Here is a 24,250-nt window from a genome sequence, read left to right as displayed (position 1 = left end):
CTTGCTTTGCATAATACCTCCCCTCACCACCATACACACACACACACACACACGCCCACATACACCACTCACTTTATGTATACCTATAAAAATATGTATTCAAGAATTTGCATTAAGTAATTTTGGATTATGAATACAGTTTCAAGTATGCCCTACTGTTTCCTCTCCGGGTAGAATCAGAGAGGAGTAGCAGTCCTAGTAGAGTAGCAGTCCCCAACCATTTTGGCGTCAGGGACCGGTTTCGTGGAAGACGATTTTTCTATGGACCGGGGTCCAGGTGTGGCGGAGAGATGGTTTCAGTATGTTTCAAATGCATTTCCTTTATTGTGCACTTTATTTCTATTATTATTACATTGTAATTTATAATGAAATAATTATACAACTCACCATAACATAGAATCAGTGGGAGCCTGAGCTTGTTTTCCTGGAACTAGATGGTCCCATCTAGGAGTGATGGGAGACAATGACAGATCATCAGGCGTTGGATTCTTATAAGGAGCACACAACCTAGATCCCTCATATGTACAGTTCAAAATAGGGTTCACGGTCCTATGAGAATGCAATGCTGCTGCTGATCTGACAGAAGGTGGAGCTCAGGCAGTAATGAGAATGATGGGGAGCCGCTGTAAATACAGATGAGGTTCCCTGACTGCTAACCCACCCACGCTCACCTCCTGCTGTGTGTCCTAGTTCCTAACAGGTCACAGACTGGTACTTGTCCATGGCCCAGGGTTGCGACCCTTGATTTAGAGAATGTAGATTTTAAAGTTATTTACCATAGTTCCAAGAGTCACCTTATGAGAAATTTAGCCTGGCCAAATACTTTCGACTCTCAGAATGTTAGTTCATGTATCATTCATCTGAAACTTGTAAATGTTTTTCTTAAAAATCTATAATCTCTACTTGAATGTTAAAATCACGAAGAAAGGGATTGTGCTCATCTTCTTCCAAGTTATATTCTCAGAGCTTAATAGTGTACTTGATAAGAATAGAATGAATAATAAAATAATTAAATGAATGAATGACTAGATGCAGAGAATACAGTGCTGTGATATAGACAATATGCATAATTTCTCCCACAAGGAGTTAGTGTTTTATCTCAGAAATCAGTTAAGCAATTACTACACCTGCATATTATGTCAAGGAAGTAGGTTTAAATGTGAAAGTAGACCACAGTAATCTGCAAATCACCATGTAAACGTGAATCATTCTTTTATATTATCACTAAAAATAAATATATCTAACACATCTGCCCATTTAGCTCAGCCAGTAGGAAAGGTTTCAATGAGCTGCAAGCAATAGTTTTGCCTTAAGGAAATGTTACCCTATCTAAAAGTAGCTTTCAGAGAGAATGAGCTGTACTGCCACTGGCCACAAAAAGAACCCAAATGAGAAGCCAGTTCCCACCTCCACTGCAAGTATGGACTGTGTTCATAACAGACAGTCACACAACTCTATATGGAAAGAATTAACAGCTTTTTGTTATTTGTAGATATTTCACTGAGGATGTGTTTACATTGTTTAAAGAATAGAGAGAAATGTCACAGAATACTTTTTTTCCTCCAAAGTCAGTAAGGAGTGTACTTCATAGTAAAATTTTTGATATTTACTGCCAACTATTTCTTAGATGTTGATTTTTAAGTTTTTTTCAATATTGCCTAGCTTTGTTGTTCAAATGTTACCTTTGTTTCCAAACTATTGTTTCAGAAGCACAACTCCTTTTTCTTTGTTCTTTTTTTAGTCATTCATAAAGTGACAAGGAGAAAGTCCTAATAAAATTGTCCCGCTAAACACAAATTAAAGAAACAAATAATGTTACTTTCCCCTCTTATCTCTGGTTATATTATTTATGAGTTGCTAAAACCCTTTTCATGTGCAAACCATGCCTTCAGACTTTGCTAATAGCATGTACACTAAGAAAATAAAACAATGCAGTAAAAAATAATAAAAATTGTCCTTCTAGTTTATTGACTTGACTTTATAAAATTGATGCTGTATCTAGGACTTTTCTATTTAGTCAATTCCAGATAAGTAAGTTTATAAACTTGTTATAGCATTTTAAGCGTGTTTAAATTTATTCCAAAAATACTTCATTTATCTACCATTTTCACTCACCATTTTACTAATCACTTTGAAATTTCAAATGATTTAGAAGTCTAACCATAATTGATGGAAAATTTTCAGATTGCTATATACAGAGAGATATAATGCATTGACAAAGAATGCACAAAACTCATTTAAGTTTTCTTGACAGATCCAAAATATAATAGAATAAGCATGTATTACTGTACATTTTGATTATGCAGTACTTTTGGTATTGCCTTCTAAGCCAAAACATTAAGTTATTATTGATAACTTTGATTACTGACTCTTGCTGGTAGTCTTTCTAATTTTTCTTTTCCAATTTGCAAACTTCTTGAAAAATCAAATGTATGCAACCTGTTGTGGTGAATTGATTCTAGAAACAAACCCCTTGTTTGCAACTCCTTAAGTCATTGGGAGAATTTTAGAAACATCACTCATTTTCTCTTGGAATCTTTTAAAAATTTGTCTTCATGAATTTCTAGCACATTGTTAGTTGAAATGTGCCCTGCCAATATAATGTGACCTTTTAAAAAATGCATAACTTGCTTATTCTTTGTTAGATTTTTATTTTTATTTTTCCATTTAGCTAAGAAATTTTACCTGTATATGTCACATATGAGATTTTGTTTTGTTTTGGTTTGTTTGGTTTGGTTTTTTGATCATTCTCACTGAGACTTGGTGGAACTTTCAACCTGAACTCTAAAGTTATTCAAGTAAAGAAAGATTGTCCTGTGTTTTCTTTTTATTATTTCTTTCATCTCTGACTTTCTGTATCTCTCCGTTTCTTTAATCTTCCATTCTATTTAATTCTTTGTCTTTTTATGTTTTATTTCACATCCAATATATCATTTTAGTCTAATATTTAGCCATGTCCATTCCTTATTCCATTAATTTTTGTTTTACTTTTCAAGTCGTGTTTTTAAATAGTAATTTTTTAAATTTTTCTTGTATGAAACCTGCATTTGAACATCTAACATTCTTGCTATTTTCTGTGAAGATACTATCTGCAATTTATTTTAAAACATTTAATGCTTTCTTTACAGGTATTAATTATGTTTTCTCAAGAGATTTTATTTCTCCTTTTTATGATCGGAGAGCTTCATTTCCTCAAGAGGTTTTATTTCTCCTTTTTATGATCGGAGAGCTTCTTTCACAGTCTTGATTTTCCTAAAATGTTTTATCATTTTTGTTTATAAATCATCAATATTGATAGCTGGCATATATCTCTTTAGTCCAGTAGTTCATCATTGGCTTCCTTGATGGGATTTTTGGTTCTAATTAGAGGAGCTTGACACGAGAGATAGTGCAGGGATCTGGGCTGAAGAAGAGAAATGTGAAAACAGGCTTTTCCTCCAGCATGGTTGCTTATATTCCAGGTATGGTTTTATCTTGCTTTCTTGAGATGGCTCTCAGTTATCTTGTATGTGGCTATGCTTGGCATCTAGTCTGTGAATCTCTTGCCTCAAATATGCATACTTTATTTAGACAATTACTCGGCTTGGTTGCTTATTGCTAATTTGGCAGGGCACTGCCACCTTCTACGCTTTGGAACAAAAGGTCACAGAAATCTCATTTCTGTGTGCTCCCCAGTTGAAGTTTTTCAATGACAGGAACTTCCTCAAGACTGAAGAGGCAGCTGAAATAAAACAGATTTTATTGTTTTCCAGAGGTGATGACAGCTAGACACATGGGTAGAGGAGAGAGTCCCAGCAGCTCCTAGCAAGCTTTGGAGAATATCTCATATCATGCTGCAGACTTACATCTGGGAGCTTCTCAGAGATACTTGAGAATTGCTATGGATTCATGCAAGCTTTGTAAGAACCATTCACTTTGATCATTCAAGCTGAAATATTCACAATCAAGTAATTGGCTCTCAAGAGCAGCTTCTATGAACTTCTTACCCCTCCAGCTTTTCCAAAAGTCATAAAAGCCATTTTATTCATATAATACATGGAATGGTTTCTGTTTTTCTTACTGAACTCTGATAAATCCGACAGCAGATTTAACTTGAAGGCAAATATTTTATTTTATTTTAGTTGCTTTAGAAATAAGAGAATAAGAGTATGAGTAGCCTTTTAATTAGTTCTTGAATGAATACCCCAATATATCCATACTATATGTATGTATATATACACACACTTATATATGTATTTGTATACATGTGCATATATACATATATGTATATACGATGTCATATATAATATTTATATAAAATATGTATTGCATATTTTTATATATATCATATACAAAATATATATGATATTTATATAGATCTCATATAAAAGGTATAATATTTATATAAATCATATATATAACATGTATATGAGATTATATATATATGTACTTTTTGTTTGACAGTCCTCTTTCACCCACGTAAGATGTCTGCCTTCTAGTTCTTACGGAAAGTTTTAAAAAATTGATCCTAACATGTCTTTCAAAATATAAGAAATTCCTCTTCTGTTGATGGTGTTTTCTCAAGATTTCTAGTCCTATATCTGATCTATATTATTTTTTATGCATTACATCATTTCAACAGGACATCAGAGGGAGGATTAATAAATACTTGTGTTTAGTAAGCCACCTTAAACGGCAAACCAAATCTGTATACTTAACTTTATTATCCTGCTCTTTTAAAAATATCAAAATATATGATGATAATTTAGTTAAATGAGATTAATAGTGTTTCATACTACTTCTTCTTCTCTGAAAACTCAGGATGTACATTGGTATATTATAAAATATAAGAAGTGTTACAATAAAAATAACAAAATCTATAAAATTGTATTTAACACGAAAGATTTCCAAACTTATTTGGACAGCTTAGCATAAATATAGCGTTCTGAAATATAGTATACATCAAAACATGTATATTTAACATTAATACAACATGAAGATTATTTAGATATTAATTTTGATGTGAGAAGACTATATAATGATGTTGACAGATTTTTCTGGAGTAGTAAGTTTAATGACATTTGAAAAGAACATTGGGGCAAGAGTACTTAACATATCTGATGTATATCTATGTATATTTAATTAGCACCAAAATACAGTTTCACATAGTTGATATTTTCATTTTATTTTTTAAAGAAACTGACATACTGGTTACTAATGAGGGAATAAGTAAGTATGGAAAAATACAAAGGAATCCTAAAAACTTATTAAATCTCATCACAACATTTTCCGATTCTAGTAATTATGCTTTTATTGTTCTGATTGTTTGAATTGCATCTTTAGCTTTAACAATCCCAGGGCATCAGTGCAGTTAAATATTAACTAAATTATTTAGAACAAACAGCTGCAACAATTAATAAAACATCAGAACAATGTGAAAATAGCAATAATATCTCAATATTTTAAAAGGTTGTATAATACCTTAACACAGAGATCATTAACCAATGTGACTAATAAAGCTAAGTTTTGGACTCCATAATGTGTAAAAATATACTTCCATCATGTACAGTATGTTGATAAATTTCCTATTAATTGCACTCCTACATTTACACTGAAAGTAATGTTTGCTTGTAAGAGTCACAAAGTGATACATCAGTTCTATTTCTATCCAAAAGTGCCTTCTTGAGGTACTGAAACTAGAAAATTATTTCATTTGTAGTCTTACTTGAAGAAACTGTAATATGTTTATTCCACTCCATGACCTTTACATAATAAGCAACAATTATCTACTGAAGATTCTGTTCTTTATTTCTTTTTCTGTGGCAAGCAAATTCTTACCATATCTTTCACAATTCTCTCAAAAATGTTCTACATTTCCGTTTTCTCTGTGTTACTTAGTTTGGGAGCTCATTTTTCTCTCACCTGCATGAATATAATATCCTCCTAATGATTTGTTGTGGAGGGCCTCTCCTATTAATAATGAATTTTCCACACTGACTATAGTATTCTTTATTTTTCCAAAAAAAAATGCTTTATGAAATTCCTATCTAATCTAAAAGTATTTTTTTGTTTGCATTTGCTTTTAGGCTATGTTTCAAAATCATTTGCAAGGTTTATTAGATGCCACACAGCATGATACTCACATTTCTTTATTTGTTAAACAAATATTTTTGAGTTTCTGCTGTGGTCCAGGGAACATTACAGGTGGTAGGGATTGAGTTATATACAGGACAGAGAAAATAAGCAATTAGAAACTGTGATGGTCTTTTGGTGGATCAACTTGGCTAGGCTAGAGTTTTCAGTTATTCAATCAAACATAATCTATGAGTTGATGTGAATATATTTTGGAGATATGATTAAGGTCTCATTATTACACAACTTTTTGTAAGTTAACTTTAAGTAAGGGAGATTATGCTTGATAAAATCTGTGTGTGTGATTAAATCATTTTGAAGACCTTTAAGAGCAGAGGTGATGCTTCCCTGATTGAGAACTCTGCCTGAGGATGACACTTTTAGTCTTGCTAGACAATTTCAAGTTCCAGCCTGCCTTTCCTCAAGGCTTGCCTATCAGCAGGATTTTGAACTTGCCTACCAGACCATAATCCTCTTAGTCAATTAGGTGTGTGTGTGTGTGTATATATATATGTACCCTTATATCCTACTGGTTCTGCTTTTTTTTTTTTTTTGGTGGAAACATTGCTGATAGAGAAACAAAAACATCTTGAACAAACAAGTAATAAAATGGACAACATAATTTTTATTGTGCTTAGTGCCATAGTAAGAATGAAGCACAGCAATAGAAAGTCATTGACTTTGTTTATTGCTCTTATTCCATTTGTATTTTAATGATGATGATATCTGATGAGCTACATCCTTAGCTTAACTTTTGCTAAACATTTTTAGTTCTCATGATCTGCACAAAATGTCCTCCCGTCTATGGCTACAATATTAGTAGTGAAAACAATGCTGGCAATTTTGGCAGATGTTTCTTAATTGTTCAACCCATTTCAGGCACTATAATAATCGCTTCACAAATACTATTCTTTTGATCTTCTTAACAGTATTATGATGTAGGTATTGCTGTTTTTCTTATGTTTCAGGTGAAAACCAGAAATATGCGGAGGTTCAATTTACCCAAGGTTACCCAAGTAGTACATAGTATAGGCAGTATTTGAATCTGATCCTTAACCAATAAGAGATTCGGCCCCATTTTTTATTTTTTATTTTTATTTTTGAGACAGAGTCTCGCTCTGTCACCCAGGCTGGAGTGCAGTGGCACAATCTCGTCTCACTGCAACCTCTACCGCCCGGGTTCAAGCGATTCTCCTGCCTCAGCTTCCTGAATAGCTGGGATTACAGGATTTGGCCCATTTTTATGTTTAACTTGGTAGGAATATTTCAACTCTGACATTTGTGAGAACTATTTTCTAAGGATCTAAGGTAACATAACCTATAACCATAGTAAAAAATTGCTTATGATTAGAAACATATCACAGTGCAATTTAAAAAGCAGCTCTTCTGTCAAACCTTTCCAAATCCATCAGCCAGAGTCAGTCACCTTTTTCTAGGAATCATCATAATACTCTGTACTTACCTCTATTTCAGCTTGGGAATGAAATGGCACATTTATTATGTATTTCTCTTGATTAGGCTATATGCTGTTTGAGCTATCTATCTTTATTTGGCTCAATAACCATTCCAGTGCCTAAAATAATTCTTGAAGTAGTCAATTAATATAAATTTCATAAAATAAATTTAAAACTTGGAACTTTTTGATTACCTAGTTATATGAAGTAAACTACTACTAAAAGGAAGAAGAGAACAAAGACGCCAGGTCTATTCTGACTGATATACATTCCCCAGGAATTAAGAGTATATAATACTCATTACACTTTTTCTTCTCTCTAAATGTAAACATTTTTTCTATCTCTTCTATTTTAATGGTCATGAATTTTGGCAGGGGTTCCTTTAATACAAGTCTCTTCATGTCTTATAAAATATTCAATGCTAATATCCCAAAGACTATGACCAAGGACCAAGTAGTTTTCAGCTTTTTTGAGTAGGAAACTGTGGCAGCAAATTTTACAAAGATAGCCATACAAAATATATATTCTGATCCAAAGTACCTTTTATTGGATGACACTGACATTCTTCAATAGAGAGGAGGAGTCCATGTTTATTCTCCTTAAATCTGAGTGGACCTTTGTAACTGCCTTAACTAATATGATGGAAATGACATCGGGTGACTTTGTGACTGCCAAGGCTAGGTCAACACAAGCAATGCTGCCTCTGTCTCTCACTCTATTACAATGATTGCCCTTGGAACCCAGCCACCAGCTTGTGAGGAAACTGCAGTCATATGGAGAGGACACTTGTAGGTGTTCCGGCAAACAGCCCAAATGAGATCATCAAGACATGCACACATCAAGAACCAGACATAAGAGTGGATGAGAATGAAAGTGACAGCAGCCTTCAGCCTGTATGTCTTTCAGCTGATGCCACAGGCATCTAGAGCAGAAATAAGTTATGTTCCTTCTGGATTTCTGACCACATAAATTGTAAGACATAATAAATGATTACTGTTGGTTTAAGCCACTAAGTCTGGGTAATTTATTAAACAAACTGGGACAAAAGTATGATAAAGAATATGTTTTATATTGTAACCCAAAACACACACACACACACACACACACACACACACAGAAAGCAAACTGTCCTAACAAATACTTAATGAACAGTTTAATATAACTGCTCTATTTTATTGTTCATATTATTATATATCTATTGCTTCTTAATTTATTAGATGCGTATTCCATTTAATACATTGATTTAATGACAGAATATTAGGTCACAACTTGTAGCTTGAGGAACATGGTTTTAATAAATATAAGTTTAAAGAAAAAATTATAAATAAAAAAATTTCATGAAGTGGAAAAAAATGAAGGTTGTTGCCAGACTGCTATACTTTTCTTTAAAAAGAAAATATGTCTATACTACAACCATGATCAAAATATTTCCTCAGAAACATAAGAGTAAACAGCTCTAGGTTTATGAAATCCTGGAGGTGAAAATCAAACTTGGGCAGATTGGCTTTGACCTTTGGATCATATATTCTTGTTCTGAATAAATTTATTTTAAGCTTGAAAAGATTGCCTTGTCTGATTCATTTTTAAGTGCATGCTCTGGTGAAAAGTAATAAATGGCTTTTAAGGAGGTTTATAAGACTAAGACCTTTGAACTCTTAAGATTGACTTGTGTTATTGGTCAAGGAAATCACAGCCAAAGCATCACTAATAGAATCAGGTCTCTAAGAATATTTTTAGCTTAGGGCTGTTTATGGCTATTAGTACCAAGTAGAAAAGGGAAGACAATTAAATTTTTAATGTAAAGTCTTATTACATTGTTGAATAAATGCCTGGAAAGAAGAGAAGATGGAGCAAAAGAAAGAAACAGAAGAAGGAAAGAAAGAAACATCATTCTGTTTTGCAAACTGAGGCTTGAAAAGTTGAAAATTCTACTTAATCCATGAAGTCAGGCAAGGTCTTCTTATCTTGCCTTAAAAGGGAGCTATTTTAGCTTTCTTCCTTTCCTTAAGTTGTTAATGTTTGGCAAAACTTAAGGCCAGAGTCAATCGACAGGAAATGTGCTATCCTCTGGGTATTGCATAAATGGGAAAAATATTTGGATTGCAAATTCATGACTAATAATCTCATTTCTGACTAGTGCCCTTGTTTTTATTTTCATATTTACCTTTAAGTCTTATAAAGTTCAAGATGTTTTTATTAAAGTTCTACCATCAAGACGGTAATCATATAGTTTTCAAGATATTTTTAGATGTGCTAATGAGGAGGACTGAGATCAGTAAAACAGCAAGCATCATTAAAAATTAGATTTATTTGGCAATATCAATGGTATTTATTCGGGTTTTTTATTTCATCAGTTTGGAAAATATTTTTTCAATGCTAATCAGATTGCTTTGAGTATATCTGTACTTTTCTCTCCCTCACACGTATGTGTACACACATATCTCTAGCTTAATGCCAGAGCAGCTGAGATTCCAGGATTTGAAGTGAATTAGAAAATCAGTTTGACATAAGTAAGAACTTGATAATAGACCCCCTGAGTTAAATTCATCCCTCAAAGAGTATTGACCATAAAGATTTAAGCTAATGGTTGGTGGTGGTTGGGTGGGGTAGGGGGGTCATGGGTCCTAAAACTTCTGAATATGTTTTAGGAAAGGAAATGGGGAAAGGAATTGATTACATGACACATTTTTTAAATGCATAAAACAGGAGCCAGCCAAGCTAGCTCAAGAAAAGGAATAAACTTGAGTTTCATAAAAATATGGAATTGATGGAAGTCAATGACAGAAAGTGAGAGGGTGAACTAGGAAAATCTCAGCCATCAGACATTGAACCTGTTAGAGTGAACCTGTTAGAGTATAGTAATGCTCTGTCCCTGTATGCCAGAGACCGTTTTTGTTGGTTCTTCGTTTTCTTATGCTTTTTGTTAGATTTTTTTTTGTCCACTCCTTCTTTTCTCTAAACGCCAGATTCAGAGTAAATTGCTTTCACTCAGAATTTTGGCTTACCTTTGACTTCGCTTTGTGTGTTGCTTTGGGTGTATTTCACTTGTCAGAACAAAGGCAATTGTGTCTCTTCGTTAAAATATGGAGATGAAGGTGGAAGAGGGGAAGGTGAAAGAGAAAGACTGGGTTATCCATTAGTTAGATGCCAAATCAGTATAGTACACTCATTTATGCTGCAGGGAGAGAAGGAATTACATATTACCAATATGGTTACCCAGGCCACCCCTTCAGCAGAAATCTGAAAATATGTCCAATATGGAAATAACAATGGTTGTGACATTATTGTGGTCAAGTACAGAGGTAGAGTATATTACATTTTCTTGTCTTATAAGCCTCCCAGTGAAACAAGAAGCTATCATCTTCATCTTCAGTAGGTAAGGAAATAGGTTAAACAAGCCTTCACAGCTAACAAGTAAGAGTGCCAATATTTACTTCCGGCTCTACAGGGTAGCAGATTCAAAATTATTCTTATATATCTGCCTGTAATTCAAAAAATTACTGAGTTTGGTAAGAGTTTATACTAAAAAATATTTAAGATACTTATTGACATTAACATTCTATCCATTCTCAAAACTCTTTCAATTAAAGATTTTCAATTTATTTCCTCAAACCAGATCTTTATGAAAAGTTTTATTTATTTTCCATAGGCTACATGGACTCAGTTGACCTATACCTCATTGCTTGATGTCTTCTATGCTCTTAATACCTGAAGTTTACATGCCCACTATATTTATTTTACACTCATAATGTGGCTGATCTCCTCAGAAAGTTCATAGACTTCTTTAAGTCCGCACACTGACTCTAGAGTCCTAGGATTTAACCCAAGAATCCAGGATGTTTCTGGATTTTTTCTTTTCACCTTTTTATTTTTATTTCTTGAGACACAGTCGCTCTCTGTTGCCAAGGCTGGAGTGCAGTGGTGCGATCTCAGCTAATTGCAACCTTCACCTCCCGGGTTCAAGTGATTCTCCTGCCTCAGCCTCCCGGGTAGCTGGGACTGCAGGCATGTACCACTACGCCAGGCTAATTTTTGTATTTTTAGTAGAGACAGGGTTTTGCCATGTTGGCCAGCTTGGTCTCTACCTCAGATGATCCACTTGTCTCGGCCTCCCAAAGTGCTGGGATTATAGGCTGAGCCACCGTGCCTAGCCTTTCTTTTCCTTTTCAATTCCTTGGATGAATCTTCAATTTTTCCTTAGCACCTGACTGATCACTACCAACTGTCTTCTAGATCTACACCCTGCTGGTCTTTCTAAACCATACTTCCTACATCTGAGTCACCAGACCATGTTGCAAACGAATTCTCAACAAATATACATGCAATTATTATAAGGCATTTTAATCAATTATTATAAGACATTTTAACTTTTATATCAAAATATTTCTGTAAAGAAAATATTCACTTTTTCATAAGATGGATAGGTACTAATTAAAACTTTGAAGCAATCTGTTTTTGTTCTTTAAAAAAAAAAAAATCACGGCCGGGCGCGGTGGCTCACGCCTGTAATCCCAGTACTTTGGGAGGCCGAGGCGGGCGGATCACGAGGTCAGGAGATCGAGACCATCCTAGCTAACACGGTGAAACCCCGTCTCTACTAAAAATAGAAAAAATTAGCCGGGCGTGGTGGCGGGCGCCTGTAGTCCCAGCTACTCGGGAGGCTGAGGCAGGAGAATGGCGTGAACCCGGGAGGCGGAGCTTGCAGTGAGCTGAGATCGGGCCACTGCACTCCAGCCTGGGCGAAAGAGCAAGACTCCGTCTCAAAAAAAAAAAAAAAAATCACTTGACTGTGAAATGTAGATTAAGCGAGCCCCATTGTCCTGGGGAAATAGGTGTAAACAACTTGTTTGTGTTTGAAAATGTCATTATGGAGTTATTTAGTGGCTGCATATTAATTGTCCTTGGGGAAGAAAACTGGTCTAAAATACTAGATTTGTGAGTTCGGTACAAACTAGTTTTTACATGGAAATGGTTGTATAAATAAAGTGAAATCGAAAGTTGCAAATAAACAGGAAGAAAATGAAGAGAAACTGGCACATTGTAGCATCCTGGAACTGGGGCTATACCTGATCAAATAAACATATGGCCTGAACTAATCTAGATTTGCCATCTTTACATAGTGGGCAAACATTTCAGAAACTATATAGAATGGAATTATACAGTGACAAAAGGTGGAAGCAATTTAAAAAGAACCACTAATGCCTGGCATTAAAGGTGGGTTGAACAAGCAGGATCATGGGTAATTCTAGACAGAGACTGTAGCCAGCAGAAGACTATAGTGGTTATGCAATATGCGTGTAAGCCAAATATTTCTCAAACTACAAGATTTTTATTTTAGCCAGGTGTGGTGGCGTACACCTGCAGTCGCAGCTAATTGAGAGGCTGAGGTGTGGGAATCCCTTGAACCCAAGAATTTGAGTCTAACCTGGGCAATATAGCAAAACTTCCATTTTTTTAAAAAGAAATATTTATTTTAAATTTACTTTATTCCTCTGAGTGTATGGAGAAAAGCTCATAAAAAAGATGTTTCTTTTTTCATTTCTAAAAGTGGTTTTGTTAGTGTGTTTTGTGCAAGAGTCAAACATTATAGGCTCACAGTTTTTAAAAACTTTCACTTTATAGACTGTGTCAGGCCTCTGAGCCTAAGCTAAGTCATCATATCCCCTGTGACCGGCACGTACACATCCAGACGGCTCGTTCTTGCCTTAGCTGATGACATTCTACCACAAAAGAAGTGAAAATGGCCTGTTCCTGGCTTAACTGATGACATTATCTGTGAAATTCCTTCTCCTGGATCATCCTGGCTCAAAAGCTCCCCTACTGAGCACCTTGTGACCCCTACTCCTGCCTGCCAGAGAACAACCCCCCTTTGACTGTAATTTTCCTTTACCTACCCAAATCTTATAAAATGGCCCTACCCCTATCTCCTTTTGCTGACTCTCTTTTTGGACTCAGCCCGCCTGCACCCAAGTGAAATAAACAGCCTTGTTGCTCACACAAAGCCTGTTTGGTGGTCTCTTCACACGGACGCTAGTGAAAGACTGATTTCATTGTTTAGTGTATATTACTCTTGATATATATGAAGATTTGCATTTGAATTCCTAATATTCTTTGTTTAAATAAGTTTATAAATTAAATCTAATATTCCATGTCTTTCAGCAGTATCTATCTCCTAATATTACAATAATTAATTAATGTACTTCTTATCCCTCACACACCTCTACCTAATATAAAATAATTTCCATGTCAAGCTGTTTTCACACTTTTGCATTTGGGCATGAATATATCTCAATTATTTAATGTCATATTTCTATAATCTCCTTTGATATAAACATAGTAAAAGTGAAGAAATCAGAATACTTTCTCTGCATCCTATATTGTTACTCCCTACTTAATTATTTTCACTTATGTGATTTTTTTAGCTTATCACATACATAACCTTGACTTTTTTTTTATTACTGTACTTCCAATAGTTGCTTGAACATTTTTTTCTGAGACTAGATGAATTCATTCCTGACAGGTAAAAACTTATGCCTTTATTTGTTTTTCTTTTTCACCTTTTACTTTAGAATCAGGGGTACATGTGAGGATTATTGTGGAGGTATATTGGCATGATGCTGAGGTTTGGGGTATGACGGAACCCATCGCCCTGGTGATACAATGATAGAGGCAGGAGACTGAGAAATTCTAGGCAGACACGAGCGGGTCCCTGGAGAAGCCACACCCTCGAGCCAAAAAGCCTGAGACCTTGGCCCAAAGTAAGAACTTACATCCTTGTTTTCCTGCTGGAATGTTGCCTTTTCCTAAACTACGCATGGCTCCACCCTGCCCCATCCTGTGCCTATAAAGACCCCAAATTCAGCTGGCAGAGAGGAGAAGCAGCTGGATGTCGGGGACTACAGCTGGATGTCAGAGAGCAGTGGCTTGGCTTCAGAGGGACAGCTCGATGGCATAGCTTTAAAGAAGAATCCAGCCAGAGACAGCCAGACTTCAGGGGAAGATTACTTACCCGCCCCTTGTCCCCTTATCAGCTCCCCTTCCTGCTGAGAATCATTTTCATCCGCAATAAAATCCTTCACATTTACCATCCTTCAATTCGTTCCTACAACCTCATTTCTCCTGGATGCCAGACAAGAGCTTGGGAGCAAGGAGCGCGGATACAAAAGGTTGAACACTGGCCCTTTGCCCTCACTGTCTGAGGGCAGCCACAGCCCCACTGACCTGTTAACAGTAAATTAACACTCAGCCACTGTATGGTAGAGCAAAAAAAAAGCACTGTAACACGCTCAGCGCACTTGCACCCCCCCCCCCCGCAAAATGCTGCTGCGGGACCCTCACAGAGTTTGCTTCTGCCAACACCCAAAAGCACTCGTCCCGGCTCCTGCACCCGCTCGCCTGCATGCTCCCTCTAATGAGGGGTGGAAGGTAGCAGGCCTAATGAGTGGAGTTCAAGCAGCCAGCTGGTTCCAGTTCCAACTGGTGCACTCCAGTTCCTTCCTCCTTTGTTCAAGCGCCTCCCTCCTATGAGGAGTTGAGAGTGGTGGGCTGAGTAAACTAGGCACGTCTGTTGCAAGTACTGTTGCAAAGTGGTCAAGGAAATATCCTGCTTCACTGATACTGAACATAGGACCCAATAGGTAATATTCAGTCCTTGCCCTGGTCTCTCTCTCCCAGCTCTAGTAGTTCCCAGTGTCAATTATTCTCACCTTTATGTCCATGTGTACCCAATCTTTAGCTTCCACTTAAAAGTGAAAACATGCACTACTTGGTTTTCTGTTTCCATATTAGTTCCCTTAGAATAATGGCCTCCAGCTGCATCCATGTTGCTGCAAAAGACATAACTTTGTCCTTTTTTATGTATGCATAGTATTCCATGGTAAATATATACCACATTTTCTTTTCCAATTCACTGTTGATGGGCATCTGGGTTGATTTCTTGTTTTTGCTATTGTGAATAGCACTGCCAGAAACAGATGGGCACATGTGTCCTTTTGCTAGAATGATTTCCCTTTGGGTATAAAGCCAGTAATGGGATTGCTGGGTCAACTGGTAGTTCAAATCAGTTCTTTGAAAAAATCTCAAACTGCTCTCCAAAGTGGCTGGACTAATTTACATTTGCATCAACAGGATAAATGTCCCCTTTTCCCCACAGCCTCGCCAACATCTGGCATGTTTTGACTTTTTTACAAAAGTCACTTTGACTCCTGTGAGATGGCATCTCACATGGTTTTGATTTGCATTTCCTTGATAATTAGTGATGATGAGCATTTTTTTCATATGTTTGTTGGCCACCTGTATATCTTCTTTTAAAAAGTATCTGTTCATGTGCTTTCCTCACTTTTTAATGGGGTTATTTGATTTTTGTTCGTAATTTGTTTAAGTTCTTTACAGATTCTGGATATTAGACCTTTATTGGATGCATAGTTTGCAAATATTTTCTTTCATTCTGTAGGTTGTTTACTTCCTGAATAGTTTCTCCTGCTGTGCAGAAGCTGTTTAATTTAATTAGGTTCCACTTGTCAATTTTTGTTTTTGTTGCAATTGCTTTTGGAGATTTAGTCATAAATTGTTTACCAAGGCCAATATCGAGAAGGGTATTTCCTAGATTTTCTTCTAGGATTTTTATAGTTTGAGGTTTCACATTTAAGTCTTCAATACATTATGAGTTAATTTTTGTATATGACGATAGGTAGGGATCCAGTTTCATTTTTCTGCATATGGCTAGTCAGTTATCCTAGCACCATTTTTTGAATGGAAATTCTTTCCCCCACTGCTTATTATTGTAGAGTTTGTTGAAGATCAGGTGGCTGTAAGTGTGTGGCTTTATTTCTGGGTTGTCTATTTTGTTTCATTGATCTATGTGTCTGTTTTTGTACCAGTATCATTGTTTTCATTATTGTAGCCTTGTAGTACAGTTAGGTAATGTAATGCCTCCAGCTTTGTTCTTTTCATTTAGGAAAACTTTTGGCTATTTTGGGCTCGTTTTTAGTTCCATAAAAATTTTAGGATAGTTTCTTTTTTTTTAATTTTGTAAAAAATGGTGTTGGTAGTTTGATACTAATAGCAATGAATCTATAAATTGCTTTGGGCAGCATGGCCTTTTAATGATATTGATTTTTCCAATCCATGAGCATATAGTGTTTCCATTTACTTGTGTCATATCTGGTTTCTTTCAGCAGTAGTTCTCCTTTCAGCAGCAGTTCTTCTGTAGATCTCTTTCACTTCCTTGGTTAGATGTATTCCAGGTATTTTATTTTTGTGTGTCTACCTTTATTTTTATTTTATATCTTGGTAAGACAAATTTAGCAAATTCCTAAGAAATTTCTCATGTAAATAATTTTTCCTCTGTCTTTATATGTCAACTTTTTTTTCCATTATATATCTCTTTGTTTCCCTGAAAATTTTGTAGGTATTTATCGCTTGTATCATAAACATCGTTATGTGTTTATGATAGTATTGTGTTATGATAGTATTGTGAATAAGTCTGAAACCAGCCTAATCTTTTCCACTCTTAACTGTTTTGAAATTTGGGGACTTATCATTTTGTAGTCAGTTCTGAATCAATATTTTGTCAGACAAACTATGCTTTTCAATTTGTGTATTGAAGTCCTCTTTATTTGTATGTATGATTTTTTAAAAACATGTTTTTTCCCATAAATCTTACATATATGTATTTATATGTATGTGTGTGTATACACAAGACAAAGTTATGACACATATAAATAAGTATATGTAATATATGTATACATACATATGCATGTAATATATGTTTACATACATACATATGTATGTATATATATGACATACCTTTGGTTGTCTTGGATTTATTCTGCCTTATACCTTTTCCAAGTTTAACCATATTTTTATGTTAGTTTCATTTCTTTCTCCCAGGTGTTTCCTGAGCTTTGAGGATTCAGGTTTCATTTCTTTATATAGACTTATAATTTCCTTGAGCTATTTTATTTTCTCTTTGAGCATTTGCATTTCTGTGTAGTTAATTTATTATGTTTCTTTCTTCATTGAATGTATGATCACAGTTTTCTTCTTTTTCATTTTATTATCTTTCTTATTGATATTCCCCATCTGCCATCCTGTTTTTCTCTATTTTGCTTGTATGAGAACAATTAAATAATTTTATTACTCATATTAAAATGTTTTTTCCTCAATTGTATTATTATTTTAAAACCAATATAGATGTATTATTATTAATATCTATAGTTTACTTTGTAGTTCCCTCTTGTAGCTGTACAGTTACATGGGTTTTGACACAGATGCATAATGTCCCATATCCACTATAACAGCATCAAACAGAATAGTTTCATGGTCTTTAAAATCTCTTGTGCTCTATCTACTTATCCCCTACTTCATTACTCCCTGAGAATCAGTGATTTTTCTACTGTCTTTATAGTTTTGCCTTTTGCAGAATGTCACATAGTTAAAATTATACAGTATGTGGCCTTCTGGCACTGCTTTCTTTCCCTTAACAATATGTGTTGTAAGTGCCTCCATGTATTTCTATAGCTTGACTGTTCATTTCTTTTAATTTTCCATTGTGTGAGTCTATATAAGTCTGAGGGTCTGAGGCTTGTCTAATTTTTATTTCCCTATTCAACTGTTTTAGAATATCTTCAGACTATTTACTCATTCATCTATTAAAGGAAATCTTGGTTGCTGCTAATTTTTTTGCAATTGCAAATAAAGTGGCTATAAACACAAATGTGCAAGTTTTTGTATGATGTAAGCTTTCAATTTATTTGTGCAAACATTTAGGAGAGTGATTGCTGGGTGACATGGTAAGACTGAGTTAACCTTTGTAAGAAACTCCCAAATTGTCTTCCAACATGGCTGTATGCTTATTTTGATATGCATCCCTTTGTGCTTTCTAGTGTTTTGGGTGCAGAGTCCACCTAATTCATAAATTTGGAGAGATTATTTGAAAAGGTGTTGCTTATAGAGAAAAAAAGCAATAGAATTCAAATGTGTGTGGCAGACTGAAGAGAAGCCACATATTCCTTTTCTTGTGAACCACTACTGTTGGAAGCGTCTTTCCTTTCCAGCGTCCTAGTATCTGGTATCTGAAGCTAAAGCAATATATATGTTCAATACAAAAGAACTAAACAAAAACAATAAATAAGCAACAGAAACTATCAAAGCGAATAGACAACCAATATAATTTAAAAGACTGTTAAATAAATGACAAGCTCAACAACTTTAGAAATTCCGGAAAGTTTAAACAAAATGTTATGAGATGTTGAGATTCTGTCCTTTAGATGTCAAACTGGCAAAGCTGGAATCCAAAACATGTTAAACCCTGAAACTCTGAGCTTTATTTCAAAGTACTATGAAGTAGGCACTCTTTTAAAAACACTGGAACGTTTACAATGGCATAACCATTTGAGATTATTTATCAAGAGCCTTAAAGAATACACACACACACACTCACACACACACACACACACTCATATGCATACCAAATAGATGCTCATAGCATATTTGATACCAGGAACAGATATTTTTAAAAATACTTGGAGTCTTATTCTAAACTGAAACTTGGCATTGCTAGACATGTATTAAGTATTCCTGAGATGTTAGTTGAAAGGGAAGGGCAGACAGCAGGATTGGGCAGTAAGAAGGTGAGCTGCAAATGCTGTCAGTCTGTAAACATCCACGAGTAACGAGTAACCCCACAGGGGCTCTCAAGCTAGAAGAGTCCTTTACAATTGTCCCCAGTTGACCTATTATAGTCAGGCCTTTTTTCCAGCATTGATCAGCTTTTGCATATGGACATTCCTGGGAACCTCCCCTAGGCAAATATATATAAATATATATTATATATTATCAAATATATATGGGATAAAATATATGTAATATAATTACATATAGGTCAATATATAATTATATATTAGTTAATATATTATATAAAATATATAAAATGTTTTATATATTATATAATATAAAAGTTATACATAAATATATGAATATATAAATAATAAAATATATATAAAATAAATATATACACAAAAAACCATATAATAACTGATAATTATTACCTTTGTTAACTTTTTTATATAAAAATATATTATTCAAATTTATAAAAATTTTATACATAACCACAATATTTGAACTCATTTACACTCTGTAGACATTGCAAGACTCCTATTTTAACAAACAATTTTCTGGCTATAAACATTCTATTTTCATGTGTGCATGAGGGGCCAAACTGTTAGTTAAAATATAGGATGACTATAGTTAACAATAATGTATATTTCAAAATAACTGAAATAGTGGAATTAAAATGTTTATAATACAAAGTAATCATAAATGCTAGAGGAGATGTATATACCAATTACCCGGATTTGATCATTACACATTGTATTCTTGTATAAAAATATCACACGTACTCCACAAATATGTACAACAATTATGTATTCATAACTAAAATTATAGATATATGTTCCCTATTTTCCTATTTTTTTACCAATATTCTCTATTTTAATTTGTTTTTGTACAATTACTAATGATATCAGGAATTACTTTATGTGTTTATTACTCAAGTGTACTTTTTAAAAATTAAAGCCTAGGTACAAATGATTAGTAATGTTCCTCACCCATACTCTAGTATTTGATCTATTTAAGTATATTAACCTATGTAAGGCCTCTCTATTTATTTGTTCACAAATGTATTCTTTTCTTTGTAATTCAGATTTCCACTCTTATTACATTCTATCAACATTGACAATGACTTCATGTGTTTAAAGCACCCTTATATTTATTCGTATTATTTAAAACATATACTGCTGAATTAAAAGCAGTATAATAATTTTTACTTTGAATTTTAATATTAAATTTTTATTGTATGGAAAGGGTATTGTCTCATATACCTAATTCTGTTTAATGGTTTCACTTAGCACAGTGATTTTTGTAAGATCCATCCATATTATAATGTGTAAATTTTACAGTTTTATACCAACTGTTGACTGAAAAGATTTTGATGAGGATTTCTTTAGTACCTTGTAACTCTTTAGATTTTATTATTTATTTATTAAAGGATTATTTCTATTTATTTATTTGAATCCTCTATTTTTGTTCTACTAATAGCATTTGTAGGTATTTATCAATTTCATTGAGTGTTTAATAATTCTTTTTTGATATTTGTTTAAAAATTTATTCCTAAGCCAGTATTTAAAATGTGGTCTTTTAAATTTTATAATACTTTTAATGGTTTTTTTCAGCCTACTGATCTATGTGTGAGAATAATGTAAAGCTAAGTGTGCATGTGTATGTGCACCTGTATGTGTGCATAATGAGAGGTAGCTATATCTTCTCCTCCCACTCTTCAAATGCTTAGTGATAGTTGCAATACCATTTCTACCGTTTTCCATTTATATAACAATATGACATTGTTTTAATTATTAACCCCCTAGTACCTTTACATATTTTCCCCAAAAAGATGCTTTTTTTCAAAATGTTTTGAATAATCTCAGATGTAATATTTACCCCAAATTGACTTTTAGATCAGCTTGTCAATTTCCATTAAAAAAAAATGTTGTTAAATTGACTGAGTCCACATTGACTTTTCAGATATATTGGGAAAATCTTGCAGATCATACAATACTAAATATATGTATTTATGCATGTAGACTACCTGTACAAATAGTCAGGGTTTCTGCTATATTCTGCTATATTTGTCTTTTGAAAAGCTTGTTGAACATATATATAAATATTTCTGCGGTAAAATATTTCTTTCAATTTTTATAATCAATTATGCAATGCACAAATAGCTCCAATTAGGAAAAAATATAGAGCTATTGCTTCTATATATAATTGTTGCAGCCTTGTTTTCAATAGGAATTTTTTTTCAAAAATTAAAAGACCAGTAACTGGGAAATAGATTACTTATAAAAGTTTTAGCCAGGCAGTGCCATTTTACAGTCATTGTCTAGTTCTTATTTTATTTGACTTTTTAGTAACTTTTGGCACAGTTAATGCATCTTATTAAACTTTCTTTTATTGGCTCCATTAACAGCACATTTGTTGAATTCCTTTTACTTCATTGGCTACTCCTTTTCAGTCTTAAGGTCTATGTAAATGGTTCACTGCTAGATTAGACTCTTCTACTTGTTTACTCCTAATATGGTAGCAAGGATATAAGTCCTTGGTTCTTTTCTCTTCTCTTCCTACACCCCCACTTCAACAACTTCACTTGGGTACCAAGGTGATATAGTTTGGCTGTGTCCCCACCCAAATCTCACCTTGAATTGTAGCTCCCATAATTCCCACATGTTATGGGAGGGACCTACTGGGAGATAATTGAATCATGGGGGAATTTCCCTCATACTTTTCTCACGGTTGTGAATAATTTTCATGAGATCTGATGTTTTTAATAAGGTGTTTCCCCTTTCTCATTCTCTCTTGGTGCCACCATATAAAGCATGGCTTTCACCTTCCACCATGATTGTGAGGCTTCCCCAGCCACATGGAACTGTGAGTCCATTAAACCTCTTTTCCTTTATAAATTACCCAGTCTTGGGTATGTCTTTATAAGCAGCATGAAAATGGACTAATACACATGGCATTAAAGCTGTATAAATTGAAACTACAAATTGACAACTTCAACCTAGACTACCTCTTCAGAGCTAGCTACATGCCTGTTTATATAACTATTTACCCTATAATTTGATTGTCCACATAATAACATGGTAAACATGAAAAAGATTGAACTCCTCATCTCTCCACTCCCAAACCTGATCTGCCCTCAGCCTTCTCCATATCAGCTTATAGTAACTCAATTATTTCAGTAGCTCAGGCCAAAAACCTGAACTATTGTTGACACTCGTGTCATTTATATTCCATGTCCTATGTACCAGGTGATCATATTTTATCTCTTTTCCAGTAAATGTAGGTTTGTACCATTCCTCACCATCTATACTGGCACCAGCTTAACCTGAGACACTCTCATCTCCCACTGGGATAATATGGTAGCCTCTCCTTCCTAGCATCTACCAGTCTTTGTATAGCTTATTATCAACATATTAAAAAGTAACTATTTAAAATGTTGAGGATCATAATTTTATTCTTCTGTTCAATATTCTTCTCCCAAGTCTAGCTCTATAATTTGAGGTGGTTGGCATAAGATAAAAATACTGGTCCTCCACTGTGGGCAGAGAACTTAATCTCCCCTCCTGACAGGTCCTCCATCCTAACTCCCAACAGACAGGCAACCTGATATGATTTGACTGTGTCTCCACCCAAATCTCATCCTGATTGTAACTCCCACAATTCCCACTTATTGTGGGAGGGACCCAGCAGGAGGTAATTGAATCATGGGGGTGGATCTTTCTCATGCTGTTCTCCCAATAGTGAATAAGTCTCATGCGATCTGATGGTTTTAAAGGGGAGTTCCCATGCACAAACTCTTTTTTTGCCTGCTGCCATCCATGTAAGACATGCCTTGCTCCCCTTGCTTTCTGCCATGATTGTGAGGCCCCCCAGCCACGTGGAACTATAAGTCCATCAAACCCTTTCCCCTGTATAAACTACCGAGTCTTGGGTATGTCTTTATCAACAGCATGAAAACACTGATACAGTAAATTGGTACCAAGAGTGGGTGCTGCTGTAGATATGCAAAAATATGAAAGTGACTTTGGAACTGGGTAACAGGCAGGGGTTGGAATAGTTTGGAGGGCTAAGAAGAAGACAGGAAAATGTGGGAAAATTTAGAACTTCCTAGAGACTTGTTGAATGGCTTTGACCAAAATGCTGATAGTGATATAGACAATAACATCCAGGCTGAGGGGATCTCAGATGGAAATGAGGAACTTGTTGGGAACTGGTGCAAAGGTGACTCTTGTTATGTTTTGGTAAAGAGACTGGCAGCATTTTGGCCCTGCCCAAGAGATTTGTGGAATTTTGAACTTGAGAGAGATGATTTAGGGTATCTGGAGAAATAAATTTCTAACCAGCAAAGCATTCAAGATGTGACTTGGGTGCTGCTAAAGACATTCAGTTTTAAAAGGAAAACAGAGTACAAAAGTTTAGAAAATGTGCAGCCTGACAATGCAATAGAGATGAAAATCCCATTTCTGAGAAGAAATTCAAGTCGGATGCAGAAATTTGTGTAAGTAATAAGGAGCTGAATGTTAATCTCCAAGACAATGGGGAAAATGTCTCCAGGTCATGTCAGAGGTCTTCACAGCAGCCCCTCCCATCACAGGTCCAGAGGTCTAGGAAGAAAAATGGTTTCAAGGGCTAGGCCCAGGGTCCCCATGCTGTGTGCAGCCTAGGGACTTGGTGCCCTGTGTTCTAGCTGCTCCAGCCCTAACTAACAGAGTAAAGGTATAGCTCAGGCTGGGCTTCAGAGGGTACAAGCCCAAAGTCTTGGCAGCTTTCAAGTGGTTTTAACCTAACAGGTGCACAGAAGTCAATAATTGAGGTTTGGGCACCTCCACCTAGATTTCAGATGATGTATGAAAACACCTAGTTGCCCAGGCAGAAGTTTGCTGCCGGGGCAGGGCCCTCACAAAGAACCTCTGCTAGGGCAGTGCAGAAAGGAAATGTGGGGTTGGAACCCCCACACAGAGTCCCTACTGGAGTACCACCTAGTGGAGCTGTGAGAAGACGGCCACTGTTTTCCAGACCCCAGAATGGTAGATCCACTGACAGCTTGCACCATGTGTCTGAAAAGC

This window comes from Pan troglodytes, chromosome 9 (assembly GCF_028858775.2).
Source record: "Pan troglodytes isolate AG18354 chromosome 9, NHGRI_mPanTro3-v2.0_pri, whole genome shotgun sequence".
Lineage (NCBI taxonomy): Eukaryota > Metazoa > Chordata > Mammalia > Primates > Hominidae > Pan > Pan troglodytes.
The sequence above is the reverse complement of the archived record's forward strand: the minus strand, read 5'-3'. Positions refer to the sequence as shown.